Source organism: Castor canadensis, chromosome 3, assembly GCF_047511655.1.
Source record: "Castor canadensis chromosome 3, mCasCan1.hap1v2, whole genome shotgun sequence".
Classification (NCBI taxonomy): Eukaryota; Metazoa; Chordata; class Mammalia; order Rodentia; family Castoridae; genus Castor; species Castor canadensis.
The window spans coordinates 119989255-119995165 of NC_133388.1; the positions used below are offsets into that span (position 1 = coordinate 119989255).

General features: G+C 35.5%; 1 non-coding gene across 1 annotated transcript; it reads left to right on the forward strand.

The window, feature by feature from the left end:
- The first annotated feature begins 1867 nt into the window (after positions 1-1867).
- Positions 1868-2031, forward strand: LOC141421898 (U1 spliceosomal RNA). Its single transcript, XR_012446588.1, has one exon. It is a non-coding gene; the product is annotated as a U1 spliceosomal RNA (small nuclear RNA).
- Positions 2032-5911: the final 3880 nt, after the last annotated feature.

Genomic DNA, 5911 nt, shown 5'->3' on the forward strand with positions numbered 1-5911 from the left:
ATTAGTGAGGAGATAACCAGTGAACATATTAAAGGTATAAAATCAATTCTGAAGTCAAATTCTTTATGCTATTTGGTGCGTCAGTTTTGCCAAATTTAAAAGAAAGAAAAAGAATTTAGGTTATTACAATCAAACACCATATTGTATTTGCATTTTCATCATATGGAGGCATCTCGCCATCTTTCTTTTACTAAGTAGAAGCATATATGCTATTTGGTGGGAGAAGGTACAGTTTAGCAACACTGAAATCTCTTTCTGTGCATTTCTTGCAGCTGCATGGCATCTGATAACTCATTTATTATTAAAGACATTCCCCACCAGCCTGCACAGTGCCTCCAAGGGGATTTCAAATTAAGGAAAAAAACATGTTTTGTCTATTCTATAACAAAAAATATTCGTACATTCAGATTTTGTTAAACCTCTCATTTTTCCGTGTTCTAATTTTTTAAAGACAGGGTCTTTCTATGTAGCTCAAGCTACCTGGAACTTGTGATCCTCCTTCCAAATGCTGGGATTATAGGTGTGCACCATCATACCTACTTTGTCCAGGTGACAGTGGAGTGATGGTAGAAAAATGGAGGAGAAGAGAGGCCAGGTAGTGGATACGGTACTTATTAGCTTGTCTTTCCTCATAACTGCATCTCTGCCTTTCTTTCCTTTTCAGTGTCTCCTAGATCAGAAGAGAATTGAAGACAGTGTAAGACACGTAAAGGAGACTTAATGTGATTTATTTGTGAACACAGAACCTGATCTTCCCTCTCCTCAATTACTCATGCCTCATAAATGTTTGCTGGTTGTTTTTATTTTCTCCGGCAGAAAAAAGATCATCAGAGAGGCAGGCTCCAAGAATAACATAGTCAAGGCATACCATTTTGTTTCATTCATTTTTTTCAATATGGGTAATATGTTTTATTTGATTTTATTAGTACATTTAAGTATTTCTACAATAAATGAAGTAATTTATACATTTTGACCTGTTATTACATTCTAAATGCTACCTGTTACAGTTTAATGATTCACTTGGTTTTTAAAACTAAACATAAAAATTAAGTCAATCAACCTAATAGTAATGAAAAGCAAAATGACGTAAATATATTCAGAAAATTTTGCAGTATTGTTATTTTTGCTTTGAAGCCACAGAAAATCAGCTTTAGGTAAGAATACAAATTGAAGATTACAAGTATCGTACCTGGACTTCAAGTCTGGACTCCAAGTAACTTATCAAAACTCTTTATCTTAGTTTTCTAACTAAACCACATTGTTCTGATTGCTATTCTCCAAAGTTCTTCTTTCTGTGCTTCTACCAAATTATTTCCCATAGTTAGATGCCTCCTACTTCCCTCAGCCTCACCTGCAAACCACAAATCATTCAAGCCTAGGTCTAGTGGCACTCATCCCATCACTCAACATGCCTCCATCCCCAGATGAAAGTCACACTCAATGGCACGCACCAGCCAGCATCCATTGGATTGATTATCTAAACTTTCCTGTTGGCTAGAACTCATGGCATAGCAAATTAAATTTTTATATTTTTACTTCTGCCGCTCTTTATTAATTCAGTGAATACATATTGAGCTTCTGCTCTGGACACCGGAGATAACATTGTACATAAAAATCAGTGTGGTCTTTGCCCTCACACAGCGTATAGTCCAGAAAGATTTTCTTTGTTATTTGACCATGATTTTAGTTTAATAATATGCTTTGGATATTCACATTTATACATGTATAGATGTATTGATCTTATATCTATAACTTTATTTTGAGCATTTATTTGCAACTGACATAATGCCCAAAATAGGATTTACAAAACACAGCATCAAAGAAAACTGGAAGAGCCATTAAAGAATCATTAAAAAAAAAAAAGCTGATACTTACCTGGCAGGGGAGATACTATGATCACGAAGGTGGTTTTCCCAGGGCGAGGCTTATCCATTGCACTCCGGATGTGCTGACCGCTGCGATTTCCCCAAATGTGGGAAACTCGACTGCATAATTTGTGGTAGTGAGGGACTGCGTTCGCGCTCTCCCCTGAAAAAAAAAAAAAAGCTGAATTACAGTACAGGAAATTGACAGGAAGGCCAAAGGATCTCAATACCTCTACTGAGATATCAAATAATTATTTACTGATTTGATGAACTTGAAGAAATCTTTGGTTCAAAATCTCAGAGATTTTTTGCCAAACCATCCCCCTCATTTGATAGTTGACATTTTTCATGTCATCAGTAGTTTATTTGGTAACAGACTTCAGAGATAGATTTTCTATGAGTCTTCCTATTTTTACAGATGAGAACACGAGCCAGAAGACAATTTGATTTGTTCAAGCACATATCAGCTGAATATAGGCAAGGAGCAGCCACAGCAACAGCAAAAATATACTTAAGCTGTGACTTGTTATTTAGTGGAGGCCAGCAAAGGTATAACTTACAGTGATGAAGATCAGAGGCAAACTTGGTTAACCAAAACAGTCATGATTTTCCCAAAATATGTGTTGGAGAGTTCATGTATTTCTGGAGGAACTAGAACCTCTATCACTTTCTTTCTATAAAAATGTCCTTTTCCTTTCAGTGGTAGCAGTCTTTTTTTTAACTTTGAATTACTGAGGTTTAGTGAAGGTTTTGGACACATTCTTTAGAGATTCACTTTCTCATGCATTTTTTACCCTCGGATTCTTGTTGATATTATTATTAGGATTCACTTTCAAATCTTTAGCTAATTTTGCAAATATTTTCTGTGAAAAATAACTTTTATAACATTTAAAATAGAATATTGATGCATAGAAATGGTAAAAAGCAATGAAATGTTTCTACCTGACATATGTCTGCATTGAAGTATATTTTATAGATGGATAATTTCCTTTGTATTGATTTTAATTGTTACTATAATGCTCAATAAGTTTTCAAAGCCTTTTTGCATGTATTTATCTCATCTGTCATGATAAATTCACATTTTCACATGGTTTCAGTCATTAACTCTCCAAGAGGCTATGCAAAGTACATAATACCAACATTGTCTCCTGTAATATCCTCAACTTTGCAGATGGCAAGTCAGAAAGATAACACATAGTAAGCCTGGTCACAAAGTGGTACGGTGTGGCACTTAGCTATATTTGAATTACTAAATATTTATTCCTTGTGTTCCTTATGTAAATTTGAGAGATTTCTTTATCTACTAGAGAAACACTTTATTTGTAAAGAGGCTTGTGAAATTATTCTTGGTCATCTAACATGAGAAATTATTTGTGCTCAGAGAAATAATAATTTATGCATTACTTTCCTTTAGGGAAGAAGGGCTATCTGATGCAAGTTTTGGTTTTCAATCCCTGGTTCTTTGATATTTATTTAGAGAGATGGTTCAAAATGTTTAAACTACATGGTTATAACTATTCTAATATTATATACAGATGAAGGCTGCTTGCATATACAATATTTTGTTATTGATAGTGACTTTTTACATTTTGTTGAAAATTAAGAATTGGGTCCCATCCCAATTCTTCAATGTCTTGAAAGTGACTGCAGGAACAGTAGGTAAGGAATGTTTCCTTAATATTAAGAGTCTTTGGTTAACCAATGATTATCTATAAATGTATCAGGAAAAAAAGAGAGATTTTTAATTCTCATTTAATTTTCATTAATTCTTAACGAAAAAATTAAAAATATCCACATCAATGAAAACAAAGCAAAACAGAGTCATGAAACAATATAATTCAGAAATAGATATACATAATTGCAAAGTATCTGATTTTGAAGTGTAACACTATGGTAGTTAGAAAATCATGCTTTTAGTTAGCTTAGGGCTTCTAGACCAAACAAGATGGTGTAGACTTTATTTCTCTTTGTTTTCCTGGATAAGTACAATAATAACGCAATAGACAAGCAAAGGGGAATTCTGAAAGGCAGAAAGAGGAAGAATAACTAACTTGTGGCTTCAGGACTAGAGGAAAAACAGAACTACAGGGCATTTTATTCTCCCCAACCCCCACCCTAAACCAAAGAAAGCATCCAGGCCCAGTGTTTTCTGATGCACAACATAGCAGCAGCAGAAACAACTCAGGGAGTGTCATTCCTTTCCTGAATCAAATGAATCCTCCCAAAAAACACTTGCAAAACTAAGTGACCCCAGCACTAATGTCAAGGGAATCCACCGGGAGCTTTTCTAGTGTGAGTGGCTGGCACTTTAGTCTCTCACTGAAAGACACTGAGTCATTATGTTGTCAACTGAACCATGAGAAGTGACCTGGCCCAGAAAACCCCTTGTTCTCTAGACCTGTTCTCCTTTCTATTCCAGAGTCAGCAGAGGGCATTGGGAGGGAGTATCCTCAGATACCAGAACATAATGGAATCAAACTTAAAATCAGTAAGAGAAAAACAAACCAGAAAAATCTCTAAATTAAGAAACATGGTTCTAAATAGTCCATAGGTAAAGAGGAAGTCTCAAAGGAAATAAAAAATCCAGAACTGATTGAAAAATACAACATATAAAAATATTTGGAAAGCAGCTAAAGTAGTCCTGAGAGAGAAACTTATAGTACAAAATTTAAACATTAGAAATAAAGAGACTGGGATAGTGGTACACATCTGTAATCCCAGCTACTTGGGAGGTAGAAACAGGAGGGTGGTAGTCCAAGGTCAGCCTGGACAAAAAGGCGAAACTCTAGCTGAGAAATACTAAAAAGCAAAAGGACTGGCTTGAGTGGTAGAGCACTCGCCTAGCACATGAGGCCCTGAGAACAAGTCCATAGTCCACAAAAAAGAAGAAAAACCTCATCTAAATCATCTAAGTTAGTACCTCAAGAAAATGAAAACTGAAGGTCAAACCAAACACAAAACAAGTAGAAAGATGAGCAAAAATTAATGATATTAAGAAATAAGAAAACAAGAAAAAAAACTATTGAAAATTGATTCAAAATAATCTCAGATTTATAAATCTCATGCAAGATAAAAATAAGGAGAATACACAAATCACTAATATCCAGAATTAAATGGTGTTATCATTATAGATCCTATACTTATTCTAGCACTAATAAGTGCATACTACAAATAGTTTTACATTTCTAAAATTTGATGATCATTCTTCAAAAACTACAAACTGCCTGTAATTTAAGGCTTAAAATTAAGGCTGAATATTATGTGTGACTTTAACATCTGGTGAAATTGGGAGGGCCTTGAATAGCTTGACTGTAAGCTTTACTCCACACTCTAATTCAGTCGATAAGGTCCCTAATTAAACAATCATCCTCATCCAGAGATCGGACACAGTTCCTGCTTATCCCAGAGCTACAGGATTCTATGTTCTACCAGCCCACTCAGGCTTATTCAAATAGCCCAGTCACATGTGTTAAAGGAAAAAAATATTCAATGTCACTTGTTAAAACACAGTAAGGAATACATTATTCAGGACCATCACAATAGTTATAGAGACCACTACAGCTTTGCCCAGGGCAAAGATTGGGTTCCACTGCAAATACAGCAAGGGTAAGCAAGAATTCGTAACCAAGGAGCATAGTGGTGGTCGGTGGATGGAAAGTTACCAATGGGGAGCATCATGGATAAAGTAGATCAGGGCTAAACCAACATAACAAGGTTCTTGTGAAGTCAGGTCTGAGTAACCAGGCATCACTTGGGGAATGGTGAAGGAAGAGGAACCTGATCAGATATCAGGGATAATCAGGTAACAAGAATGGATAGGAAAGGTTAGCAGAATTCTTGTTTCAATTAGATTTTACAAGGAATTACACAAATGGGTCTAGGAAAAGATTCAGAAACAGCACTAAACTTTGGCCAAGCAAAGAATCTTTGTCACCACCTTTAGGAACCAAGCAGAGCCCTATTCTCTTAATACCACCAAGCCTGCCATTCACAGCCCCTGGTTCTTCTCTCTGTACCTTAATTAAACCCTACACATGTCTGTGTGG